The 14265-nt window shown below is 42.8% G+C and overlaps 1 pseudogene; it reads left to right on the top strand.

Moving 5' to 3' along the window:
- Positions 1–13893, top strand: part of LOC147113760 (transcription factor 12 pseudogene) — a 28907-nt pseudogene extending 15014 nt beyond the window's left edge.
- The last annotated feature ends 372 nt before the right edge of the window (positions 13894–14265 follow it).

Genomic DNA, 14265 nt, shown 5'->3' with positions numbered 1-14265 from the left:
TCGGTCAGTCGTGGTGCTACCGAGCCACTTTTGGCGATAGTCATTGAAGTCCCCCACCCAGAATACATTCTGTGCCCTTGCTACCCTCAGTGCTTCTTCCAAGTGGTGTTCAACATGGAGGAGTACTGATTCATCAGCTGAGGGAGGGCGGTATATGGTATTCAGCAGGAGAAGTGTGAAGTGATTCATTTTTGTAGGAAGAATTAGGAGAGGCAATGTGAACTAAATAGTACAATTTTAAAGAGGGTGCAGGAACAGAGCGACCTGAGGGGTGTACCTACACAAGTCTTTGAAGGTGGCAGTATAAGTTGATAAGGCTGTTAAAAAGGCATATGGGATCCTTGGCTTTATAAATAGAAGCATAGAGTACAAAAGCAAGGAATAACCAAATATTTATAAAACACTGATTAGGCCCCAGCTGGAGTATTGTGTCCAATCTAGGATAACACATTTTAAGAAGGATGTCAAGGCCTTAGAGAGGGAGCAGAGGAGATTTACTGGAATGGTACTAGGAATGAAGGACTTCAGTGACATTGAGACACGAGAGAAACTAGGATTGTTTTCCTTAGAGCAGAGAAGGTTAAGGGGAGGTTTAATAGCGTTGTTCAAAACCATGAAGGGTTTCGATAGAGTGAATAAGGAGAAATTGTTTTTCAGTGGCAGAAAGGTCAGTAACTAGAGGACACAGATATACGGTAATTGGCAAAAGAACCAGAGGCGACATAAGGAAAATACATTTTATGCAGCGAGTTATTATGACCTGGAATGGATTACCTGATCGGGTGGTGGACGCAGATTCAATAGTAACTTTCAATAGAGAACTTGATAAATACTCGAAGGGGGGAAATTTGCAGCACTGTGGGGAAAGAGCAGTGGAATGGGACTTATTGGATAGCTCTTTCAAAGAGCTGGCACAGGCACGATGGGCTGAATGGCCTCCTTGTGTGCTGTATCATTCAATGAACTTAGGGTTAACTCAGGTTTGTGGCTGATGAGAACAACTGGAAAGGATAGTAGGCAGATCACTGAATAAATACAATGAGGAAAGCCACCCAATGTTCCTTAGCCCATCCCTCTAGAGAAACCTACAATCTTCTCATCATGGCATCCAGTGACTCTCAAATTATTCCATTGTTTTGCCCTCCAATTCCAAGTGTTGATTTCTCTTCCTATGGGAAAGAGAATATAATTGTGCTTGTTTATGTTATAAAATGCTACCTTGTTACCAGGAGGAAGCTGTAGTCCAGCAGCATTTAGAACCTTTTAGGCTAGAATCATCCTTTTGTATGGTATTGTGGCTAAACATATATCATGCACGACAATTTAGTGACACAGGTGGTAATGCTACCTTTACTGTGGTTTGTGTCAGCTTTCACTTCACACTTTCTGCATTAAATTAAACCCAGCCAGACACCATAACAATACAGCAATAAATGCAGGCTACCTTTTTTTTACCTTGTACATGTGGAGTACAAGGAAATTCAATGTGTGGTAATTGAAGTAGGTTTAAACATCTGTAGCATACAAACACCGCTCTTTAGCCATGTGGTAGAGTTTAGCAATATCCCATAAATGGAGTATTTGTTTTCCTGCTTTATAGCAGCAGAAAAACAATAAAGGAAGGAGAAGGAAATCACAGAAATCACAGAAACCCCACAATGCAGATAGAGGCCATTTCGGCCCATCGAGCCTGCACCGACACATATCCCACCCGATCCCCGTAACCCCACGTATTTAATCCCCCTAACACTAAGGGTCAATTTATCATAGCCAATCAACCTAACCCGCACATCTTTGGACTGTGGGAGGAAACCGGAGCACCCGGAGGAAACCCACGCAAACACGGGGAGAATGTGCAAACTCCACACAGTCACCCGAGGCCGGATTCGAACCCGGGCCCCTGGCGCTGTGAGGCAACAGTGCTAACCACTATGCCATGCTAGAGGAGATCAGAATACACTTTCCAGAGGATTTGCAGGCAAGGAACCAACTAGTCAGTATTAATAGAGCAACCAAGTCAGCAGCATCGACACCTTTTTATCTTAGCTGATACATTCTCGGTGTTGTTATCGTTAAGTGCTGTCTTGGAATTGCCCTTGTGCACAGATACTGTGTTACCTGTAGTAACTGTAGCTGTGGTTTTTACACCAGGAAGTGATTACACTGGCATCTTACAGACCACCATGGTGAGCTGCATTGAGTAGGTTCTGATGCACTGTGAATGATAGATTCTAGACTTATGTAGGGAGAAAGAAGTAGCACGTAGAATCCTTTACACCACTGGAGGGCTCCCATGGATTTCATGCTCGCCATCAAATGTATCTTGATGAATTTTCCTCTGGAATTTCCTAGTTTCCTCCTTACTTTCAAAAACCTCCCCCAAATCCTTCTCTTACAAGGTGACCTAATAGAGGTTTTCAAGATGATGAGAGGTTTTGCTAGAGTAGACAGAGAAAAACTATTCCCTTTGGCGAGTGGGTCAATAACTAGAGAACCTAACCATAGATTCAAAATTATTAACAAAAGATCTAGAGGGGAGATGAGGAGAAATATTTTCACTGAGTTGTCGGGATCTGAAATGAGCTACCTGACAAAGTGGTGGAAGCTGATTACATAAATAATTTTAAAGGGGAGTTGGACAGGTACTTGAGGATGAGGAACTTACAGGGTTATGAACAAAAAGCGGGGATGTGGGACTGAGCACGACTGCTCTTTCTAAGAGCCAGCACAGGCACAATAGGCTGAATAGCTTCCTTCTGTACTGTAAGTTTCTATAATTTCTCAGCTCTTTCAGAGCATTGTTATCATGAGGCACACAGTGTTTTTTGAGGTTGTAATTTGCAGAATAGATAAGGGGGAACCAGTGGATGTGGTGTATTTGGATTTTCAGAAGGCATTCGATAAGGTGCTACACAAGAGGTTATTAAACAAAATTAGGTCTCATGGGATTGGGGGTAATATACTAGCATGGATTGAGGATTGGTTAACGGACAGAAAACAGAGAGTAGGAATAAACGGGTCATTTTCGGGTTGGCAGGCTGTAACTAGTGAGGTACCACAAGGATAAGTGCTTGGGCCTCAGCTATTCACAATCTATATCAATGATTTGGATGAGGGGACCAAATGTAATATATCCAAGTTTGCTGATGATACAAAGCTAGGTGGGAATGTAAGTTGTGAAGAGGATGCAAAGAGGCTTCAAGGGGATATTGTCCCATTACCATCTCCGTTTGCCTTGCACCATCATCCCTTTTGTCTTTTAATCTCTCCTGCCTTCCATCCTATCAAGGACCTTCCCTTTTGTTCTTTCCCTCCCCCTTTTCTCTGCCCCTGCACTTGCTTAAAAACCTGTTACATCTCTAACTTTTTACAGTTCTGACGAAGGGTCATCGACCTGAAAGATTAACTCTGTTTCTCTCTCCACAGATGCTGCCTGACCTGCTGAGTATTTCCACCATTTCAATAGCAAAATACTGCAGATACTGGAAATCTGAAATAACAACTGAAAATGCTGGAAACACTCAGCAGGACAGGCAGCATCTGTGGAGAGAGAAAGAGTTAACGTGTCAGGTATTTCCAACATTTTCTGTTTTTATTTTAAGTATATATAGACAGGTTAAGTGAGTGGGCAAGGACATGGCAAATGGAATATAATGTGGAGAAATGTGAAGTTATCCACTTTGGTAGGAAAAATAGAAAAGCAGAGTATTTTTTAAATGGCGAGAGATTGGGAAATGTTGGTGTTCAGAGGGACTTGGGTGTCCTTGCACACACATCACACACAGGTACAGCAAGCAAATCGTATGTTGGCCTTTATTACAAGAGGATTTGAGTATAAGAGTAAAGATGTCTGCAATTATATAGGGCTCTGGTGAGACCACACCTGGAGTATTGTGTACAGTTTTGGTCTCCTTACCTAAGGAAGGATTTACTTGCCATAGAGGGAATGCAGCAAAGGTTCACCAGACTGGTTCCTGGGATGGGGGAATTGTCCTATGAGGAGAGATTCACAGAATCACAGAAACCCCACAGTGCAGATAGAGGCCATTTCGGCCCATCGAGCCTGCACCGACACACATCCCACCCTATCCCCGTAACCCCACGTATTTAATCCCCCTAACACTAAGGGTCAATTTTTTATCATAGCCAATCAACCTAACCCGCACATCTTTGGACTGTGGGAGGAAACCGGAGCACCCGGAGGAAACCCACGCAAACACGGGGAGAATGTGCAAACTCCACACAGACAGTCGCCCGAGGCCGGATTCGAACCCGGGTCCCTGGCGCTGTGAGGCAACAGTGCTAACCACTATGCCACCGTGCTGCCTTGTGTAGACTAGGCCTATATTCTCTAGAGTTTAGAAGAATGAGAGGCGATCTCATTGAAACATACAGCATTCTTACAGGGCTTGACAGGGTAGATGCAGGGAGGATGCTTCCCTGGGTGGGGAGTCTCGAACCAGGGGTCACAATCTCAGAATAAGGGGTTGGCCATTTAGGACTGAGATGAGGAGAAATTTCTTCACTCAGAGGGTGATGAATCTTTGGAATTCTCTACCCCAGAGGGATACATACATAGATACATAGAAGATAGGAGCAGGAGTAGGCCATTCGGCCCCTCGAGCCTGCTCTGCCATTCAACGAGATCATGGCTGATCATCCAAATTAAGTACCCTGTCCCTGCTTTCTCCCCATGTCCCTTGATCCCTTTAGCCTCAAGAAATATATCCAACTCCTTCTCGAATATATTTAATGAATTGGCCTTCACTGCCTTCTGTGGTAGAGAATTCCACAGGTTCACCACTCTCTGGGTAAAGAAATTCCTCCTCATCTCTGTCCTAAATGGCTTACCCCTTATCCTTAGACTGTGATCCCTGGTTCTGGACTCCCCGACCATCGGGAACATCCTTCCTGCATCTAGTCCTGTTTCAATGAGATCCCCTCTCATTCTTCTAAACTCCAGCGAGTATAAGCCCAATCGACCCAATCTCTCATACGTCATTCCTGCCATCCCAGGTATCAGCCTGGTGAATCTTCGCTGCCCTCCCTCCATGGCAAGAACATCCTTCCTCAGATAAGGCGACCAAAACTGCACACAATACTCAAGGTGTGGTGTTGAAGTGGAATACTTCTTAGCTCTGGGTAATGACTCAATACACTCTTGGATTCGTCAGACGGACAGGCCTTTTATTTCACTTGCAAGGGGTGAGGCTACTATTCCAATGATACAGCGTAAGCATTCCATATTTATACAGTGCAACAAACAAGTTTAATTGACATTCCTTTGTTCCTCTATCAGGATACATTTTAGATTAATCATCAGGTATTAATGACATATTGACAGAAGGATCCTGGACACATAAGTCAACCGTTAATCTATAACAGGGCATGAATCGTGTAACCGGAGGTCCTCTTTAATCTTAATCATATATTGGGAGGCTAGGTTTGCTTACGGTCACAAGTTGTCAGGTCACTGGTTACTTCAAAGGAACCCATTGTTTCACTTCTACATTCTCATTAGGTGGGCAGACATCTGTTCTTGGCTGTAATCTAAGTATGTGCAATAGCTCTAGTTACACATCGACTCTTGACCGGTGTCAAGTCTGAAAACTTTTACCCAGCAAGCACCTGAAATTAACCCCTTATAATATGTAGATTTCCTCATTCCCCCCTTTTGTCCTTTCTAAAGACAATCTATTTCGCTAAGTTTAAGAAATTCTACATCAAAGGTCTCATCCTTGATATCCTCATATTCAGACACCATTGGTACTGGAGGAGTTGACGTTAATAAGGAAAGGACTTTTGTACACAATTTTAAACAACCAATCAATAAACTAATTAAAATTATTATCATCACAATTGCAATTAAGTCTTCCAAAATTTGCTTTCCTAGTGCTCCTCCCCACCCTGAAATCCAATCCCACATGGACCACTGTTCAGGTTGACGTAGTTTCTCTACAGCCTCCTTTATGTGGTTTACCAGGTTGGTGATATTTTCTGAGTTATCTGGAATATAGGTGCAACATTCGGTTTTTATGATTGCACATGTGCCCCCTTCTTTTGCCAACAAATAGTCCAGAGCCCTGCGGTTTTGTAAAGCAACAGTGCGCAAAGCCACCATTTCTGCGTTTACATCACTAAGAGCATCAGCAGTATCATTGGCTATTTGTTCCAACACTGCTGCCATGTTTATAGATTCTCTTGCTAGCTTCCCTGTTCCATACCAGGGAAATGCTATAGCAAAGAACCTTTCAGTTTCTGTAATGGCTCGTTTTGCTCGTGTCCCAGGGTGGCTATCCAAAGATGAAATATGATGTATATAGGGCACTACATATCCCAAATAACATGACCCAGTCCAATTTTGTGGTAACCAAGGGTATGCTCTATGCCCACAGATGAAATAGGTGTTATTATAGGCTTCAAATTTGTTCCATATCTGGTGCATCATTCCTATTCCTTGTTCTCCTTTCCAGATTTTTTTACTAGTCAAATTTTGTACTGTGGACAGGTTCCACCGTCCCCAATAGGGCCATTCGACTGCACCCGGTGGTTTAGTAGTAGTTTTAGTCAAAGTGTAGTTACATTTGCACTCACTCCATCCAACCATCAATCCTTCTCCATTGTCGTTTACCAGACAGACTTCTCCTTTTGTATTATTTACGGTTCCCATTGACGTCACTAATAGGCTCTCTGGATTCCTTTGATTATCATATTGGGGATGAAACCACCCTTCAAATTTTATAAGGTTGTATCCTGCATCTTTCCATTCATTTTCCAATTGATCTGGGTTTAAACTATTTTGGGTCTGAAATGTACTGGCTGCCTCCTTATTCCAGGTGGTATTACACTGCAATAACCACCCTACCATCTCTTCTATTTCGAAGGGAATGGGCCTTAGAGGTATTCCACCCTCTGCGTGCACAGGGATGTGGCTGCATATCCAGCATTTGGCAAGGTTCTGTCTTTTAGCGTACAAATAACTCATGTATAGCCATGCTTGTTTAACAGCCTTCTTCCTCTTCTTCCCTGTTTCTTATCTGTCTTATTAAGTTTTCTTTTCTGAGTGGCTGATGTTGAAATAAAGAGCTGTGTAACTGGATTGTTACAAAACATTGGCCTGGCCGTCAGGGCCAGTCCTCCCTTTGGATTACCACTACAGATAACTCCTTCATTCGCAATTCTTTCACTTGGTGACACAGTATCGGGGCATGTAACCCATAGCTTATCAAGCTTCTGTCCACTATCATCTTCTACTATCTTATTCTGCCTAATCCTAAGACTCAGGGGTTGATACGGGGGTACCTGCATAGTGTGATCCTGAAGCTGAACCTTCATAGTCTCGTTATAGCAGAAAATATAAAAGAAATCACTGTTTAAAAGTACACATTCTTCTATGCATGGTTTGCCCTTCAGGGGATCTGAGTAAATCAATATGGCAGTTTCAATTATTGTTAACAAAGGGAACAGTCTTATTAAAGTCCAAATCCAGTTCATCTTGGCAGTGTATCGTCTTCAACTGATGCCTTCTTACAATGGGACGCGTGTATCCATGTTGGTCACTCCTTTACTTTTACAGCGGCGTTTGTGGTCAGGAGTACTTGGAAGGGTCCCTCAAATCTGGGTTGAAGGCCATTTTTTCGCTTGAAGATTTTTATGTAGACGTTATCTCCTGGCTCGAAAGTATGGCACTTTCCTTCAGCGGGATCGACCTGGGCTTCCTTCACCTGTTGATGGAAACTAGAAATGCATTTGGTTAGTGCAATGCAATAACTCAACATATCTTCCTCCATTTGTTTAGCTGTTAAAGGCGCCGAAAAGGGCAATCTGTGTGGTCTTCCCATGACGATCTCGTGAGGCGACAATCCTGTAGTTCTGTTGGTAGCAGACCGCATTGTCATTAAAGCTATGGGCAACAAATCAACCCATTTAAGTCCAGTTTCTTTACACAGTTTTGCAAGCTTATTTTTCAGCATCCCGTTGTATCTTTCCACTAGTCCAGCCGACTGTGGATGATAACTGCAATGGAGGTGCTGGTTAATCTGTAAGGCTTTGCATAGTTCCTTAATCACTGTTCCCGTAAAATGGGACCCATTGTCACTTGACAGTTTTGCTGGTATCCCAAAGCGAGGTACAATGTCCTTCAATAAACATTTAGCAACAGTGGTGGCGTCACTCTTTCTACAAGGAAATGCTTCAATCCATCTTGAAAACATATCAACAATAACTAATACATATTTAAAGCTCATACACACAGGTAGTTCAATAAAATCCATTTGCAAGTGTACAAAAGGGCCCATGGGGTTTGGGTGGGATGCGGGCTGTACCTTCTTTATTTTCCCTGCATTCATGGTCTGGCAGATAGTACAATTTTCACATATTTGTTTTGCCAACTTTGAGATTCCTGGTGCATACCAGATCTTGAGGATACAGTCCGCCATCCCCCCTTTGCCTGCATGGGTGAATTTATGAACACATCGGGCAATTGGTGATAGTAATGATTTGGGTGCCACCATGCGGCCGTCATGATGAACCCATAAGCCGTCAGTGTTTTTAAAACAATGATTAACAACCCATTCCTTTACTTCATCAGAACTGGCCCTATCTTGATGGGTCAGCACATCATCCAAGGACGGGGGCTGCGGTATCTCTGGCTTTTCCCTAACAGGGAAGGCTGAAACTTGTCGTTCAGTACTTGATATAGCTACTGACTTAGCGCTATCTGCAGCAGCGTTTCCAAGCGCAACCTCGTCCAAATGCCCCGCGTGCGCTTGGCACTTAATAATTGCAATCTGTTTACGTCTCTGAATAGCTAGTAAAAGATTTTGCACTTCTTGTGCATTTTTAATCTGGGTTCCCGAGGAAGTCAGGTAACCGCGAATTTTCCAAATTTGTCATGCTCATGTCCAATAGTGGTCTGGTTATTTCTGAATAGTTCAATATCCATTGTCTACAATAGCCAGTCATTCCTAGAAAATGCTTCATTTCTCTTTTAGTTTTTGGCAACGATGTGTTGCAAACGACCTTTATTCTATCCGGCGTTAACTCCCTGTTTTAACAATGATTCCATCACTGGCTCAATTCCTTTTTCTGCTTTCTCTGACAATGGATACTGTGACCTTTTGGGTAATGGTGCAGCTGGATTAATTGTAACTTTATAGGGCTGTGCAGTATACATCTTTCCTACCTCATTTGGGTGTTTTGCCCACAAAATATCGGGTAATTGTTTTAAAAGCGTTTCAGCCTCTTGGCATAGCCACGTTCTTGCTTCCAATTTTTCTTCTCTTGTCAGGAGTCCGTTGAAAGTTATTTTCTGATTTAATCTAACGGAAAATCCCTTATCTCCGTATTCTGTAAGTGTGGCGCCACCCCTACACCAAGTTTTCGAGGTGGGCAAAGAGCCCATACGCTTTACCATAGGTCCTAAATCTTTAGAATGGTGAAATTTGGCTACTGCAAGAGTGCAGTGAGGATCGGCATCATTTACCTTGTAGAGTGCCTTCGTAAACAACGGGCATTTGGTGGTCTGTGGCGCCTGGGGCTGCTGGTGTCAGTCAGTAATTCTGATCTCTATTTCTCCTAAATCCCTGTCCGTTTGTAGGGTAACCTCCTGACTAGTCCGAAAAAGGGTTATGGACAGTGAAATTAGGACCTTTATTCTCTAACGGAGGTCCATTATTGGAGGTTTGGTTCTGACGATTTTTCGCAGGCCATTGGTTTGCCCAATGTCCGGGTTGTCCGCAATTGTAACAATTACCAGATCGTCCATACCCTCTTACTCTACCACGTCTTCCTCTATATTCCCCTCTATTCGTCCTTCTATAGTTATCCTACCATAATAGAGGAGAAAGGTGTTTCTTCGGGGTAATTTTTTTTTTCTTCTGACTCAACAAACATAGAGGCAGTCTTTTTATCTGGCTGTTCTCTATTTCTCTCTTGTCCGTTAAACATTCCTCGAGACAAGTAATTCTTTCTATGTTAAATGAACCATCTGAGGGAAAGGGTCTAGTCTTATTTACAGTCCATTTGGACCAATTTGGTGGGTGATCAATGGATGATTGACCACAGTTCTTTAACATAAAGGCTGCTGGCGTGCCTTTCTCGGGTGGCTTACTGGTGCTAGCACCCATTTTAGCAGCTTAAATGGTTCACTTAAAACAATCCAAACTCCTGTGACAATCCGTGATCTGCGTTGTACGCCCCTACAGATCAGATTAATAAACTATACATACGTATAAAACTCGAGGGTTCTCAACCCTCGTGGAAGGTATTTCTAACTGGGGAAAATACTGAATCCACAATAGCTTAGTGGATCATGTAAAAGACATCACTATTTTCCCAACAAGACATTCCGCTGCGGGACTCACTTCCCCGGCTTGGGTCTTTTCCAACCCCTTCTGCAGTTTTTTTTTCAGCTTAAATATTTTAGTTAAAACATACAACAATTCCGTAACACTCTATGATCTGCGTGGGACGCCTCTACAGACCAGACATGACTAAACATTAATACATATAACAATAAACAATACACTTGTTAAACAACAACCAAAGTGTTACTAAATCCCCAACCTATGCAGCCTTACTGGACGAAGTTGATTGATAATAACAAGTAGTTAAATACTCACTCTCATAAACATTAAACATTGACACTGTGTTTCAGACAATCGCCCACTCTTCTTCCCTCTACCCTACTCCCTTTAGCCAAATTTTTAGCAAAAACGGCCTTCAATTTGTCCCAACTAACTTCACCCACTCTCTCTCCTTCTACCCTACTCCCTTTATGGAACCTTGCTAGGTCAATTTCCAGTAAATCGCTAGCTCCTTAGTTAATCAAATTCCTGACTTAACCTCTCTCTGGTACCTTTAGTCCTTTTCTGCACGATCCTGTTCGCGGGGCGTCAGCGCCTCATGGCTGATCCTCTGTTCCGTTTCTGAAAGGGAAACAGTCACAACGGCAGTTTAACCTCCGAACCTTGTGAGTCAATTACCCGATGGCAGTACTGTCCAATGGAATAAACAGACTATGCGCAGCTATGCTTCTGGCAGGGAAAGTCCCAAAAATGTGGCAAAACACCACCTTCGGCCGATGGGATTTTTCCTAACCGAGCAGCGTACTCGGCGTCTGTTAACTCACCAATTGGTACAGCAAGCCATCTCGGTGGAACCTCCAAATTGTTGAAGTGGAATACTTCTTAGCTCTGTGTAATGACTCAATACACTCTTGGATTCGTCAGACGGACAGGCCTTTTATTTCACTTGCAAGGGGAATCAGCACCTCCACTCAAGGGGTGAGGCTACTATTCCAATGATACAGTGTAAGCATTCCATATTCATACAGTGTAACAAACAAGTTTAATTGACATTCCTTTGTTCCTCTATCAGGATACATTTTAGATTAATCATCAGGTATTAATGACATATTGACAGAAGGATCCTGGACACATAAGTCAACCGTTAATCTATAACAGGGCATGAATCGTGTAACCGGAGGTCCTCTTTAATCTTAATCATATATTGGGAGGCTAGGTTTGCTTACGGTCACAAGTTGTCAGGTCACTGGTTACTTCAAAGGAACCCATTGTTTCACTTCTACATTCTCATTAGGTGGGCAGACATCTGTTCTTGGCTGTAATCTAAGTATGTGCAATAGCTCTAGTTACACATCGACTCTTGACCGGTGTCAAGTCTGAAAACTTTTACCCAGCAAGCACCTGAAATTAACCCCTTATAATATGTAGATTTCCTCAGTGGTCTCACCAAGGCCCTGTGCAACTGCAGCAAGACATCCTTGTTCCTGTACTCGAACCCTCTTGCTACGAAGGCCAACATACCATTTGCCGCCTTAACTGCCTGCTGCACCTGCATGCTTACCTTCAGTGACTGGTGCACAAGGGCGCCCAGGTCTCGTTGCACTTCCTCTTCTCCCAATCTATTGCCATTCAGATAATCTGCCTTCCTGTTTTTGACACCAAAGTGGATAACCTCGCATTTATCCACATTATATTGCATCTGCCATGCTTCTGCCCAATCACCCAACCTGTCCAAATCATACTGGAGTTTCTCGGCATCCTCCTCACAGCACACACGCCCACCCAGCTTTGTTTCGTCTGCAAACTTGGAGATATTACATCTAGTTCCCTCGTCTAGATCATTAATATATATAGTGAATAGCTGGGGTCCTAGGACCGATCCCTGCGGTACCCCACTAGTCACTGCCTGCCACTCGGAAAAAGACCCGTTTATTCCAACTCTTTGCTTTCTGTCTGCCAACCAGTTCTCTATCCAAGTCAATACCTTGCCCCCAATCCCATGTGCCTTAACTTTACACGCTAATCTCTTATGCGGGACCTTATCGAAAGCCTTCTGAAAGTCCAAATGCACCACATCCACTGGTTCTCCCTTATCTATTTTACCAGTTACATCCTCAAAAAATTCCAGTAGATTAGTCAAGCACGATTTACCTTTTGTAAATCCATGTTGACTTTATCCAATCCTGTCACTGTTTTCCAAGTGCTCTGCTATTACATCTTTTATAATGGACTCTAGCATTTTCCCCACTACCGATGTCAGGATTACCGGTCTGTAATTCCCCATTTTCTCTCTACCACCTTTTTTGAACAGTGGGGTAACATTAGCTACCCTCCAATCCATGGGTACTGTTCCAGAGTCTATTGAATTTTGGAAGATGACCAGCAATGCATCTACTATTTCTAGGGCCACTTCCTTAAGTACCCTAGGATGTAGATTATCAGGCCCTGGGGATTTATCGGCCTTCAATCCCGTTAATTTCCCCAACACCATTTCCCTACAAATACTGATTTCTTTCAGTTCCTCCCTCTCATTAGACCCGATGTTCCCGACATCTCTGGGAGGTTATTTGTGTCCTCCTTTGTGAAGACAGAACCAAAGTATGTATTTAATTGGTCCGCCATTTCTTTGTTCCCCATGATAAATTCCCCTGATTCTGACTGCAAGGGACCTACGCTTGACTTCACCAATCTTTTTCTCTTCACATATCTATAAAAACTTTTACAGTCAGTTTTTATGTTCCCTGAAAGCTGACTCTCATACTTTATTTTCCCCTTCTTAATTAATCCCTTTGTCCTCCTTTGTTGAATCCTAAACAGGGATGTGGAGGCTCAGTCCTTGAGCATATTCAAGATAGAGATTGATAGATTTTTGGATGTTCAGGTAATCAAGGGATATGGGGATAGTGCAGGAAAGTGGAAATGAAGTAGATGATCAGCCATGATATTATTTAATGGCAGAGCAGACTCCTGCTCCTATTTCGTATGTTCTTATGAAAGGAAAGCCATAGAAAGAAGCTGAAGGTCTTGGGATGATGAAGCTAAGACTGCAGTGCTTGTACAAGTTGGAAGTTGCTCCATGGTCTGTGTCAGAACCTCATTGTAGGGGTATCGGGCTAGACCACACGATTTAGCTATGGAGGAGAAAGAGCTACAGAAACCTGCAAATGAAGGGAATATCATTTTGGCAATGGCTAGGGAAATGGGGAATAATTTTTTGGGAAAAATTTTCAATTTGCAACCTGAAACCCAAATTCTAGCTGAATAGCCAAGGCCTCAACGCTGCTCTAAATCTATCCAAAATAGCACACACAGGCTATTCTAAATGTAAAACAGAACTACCTTGGAAAGCTGGCTTAAAGCATCTAAATTATTTTTATATATCCCCAGAGTTTTCCCATTTCCTTCCCTCCTGTCCTGAAGGCACTGACTTGCTGTGGTGTGGGTCCAAGGCTCTGGCAGTCTTGTGGTACTTACAGAACTGAGGCTGGTTTGTGATAATTATTCTTTCTCCTTTATTTATTGTGGACAGGAACAAAATGAAAATCACACAATATTCAGAACTATATTTATTGAACAAAAGTTTTAGAGAAGTTGCAGAAAAGATTTACAAGAATGGTTAAAGGGATGAGGGCCTTCAGTTACGTGGATAGATTGGAGAAGTTGGGGTTGTTCTTAGAGCAGAGAAGGTTGAGAGCAGATTTGATAGAAGTGTTTAAAATCATGAGGGGTATAGAGAGAAACTGTTCCCATTGGCGGAAGGGTCGAGAACCAAAGGACACAGATTTAAGGTGATTGGCAAAAGAACCAAAGGATACATGAGGAAAAACTTTTTATGCAGTGTGTTTATGATCTAGAATGCACTGCCTGAAAGGGTGGTGGAGGCAGATTAAATTGTGGCTTTCAAAAGAGAATTGGATAAGTACCTGAAGGAGAAAAATTTGAAGGGCTACGGGGAAAG

The sequence above is a fragment of the Somniosus microcephalus genome, chromosome 8, assembly GCF_052327205.1.
Source record: "Somniosus microcephalus isolate GS21.2 chromosome 8, FLI_Smic_1.0, whole genome shotgun sequence".
NCBI classification, from domain to species: Eukaryota; Metazoa; Chordata; class Chondrichthyes; order Squaliformes; family Somniosidae; genus Somniosus; species Somniosus microcephalus.
The sequence above is the reverse complement of the archived record's forward strand: the minus strand, read 5'-3'. Positions and strand labels throughout refer to the sequence as shown.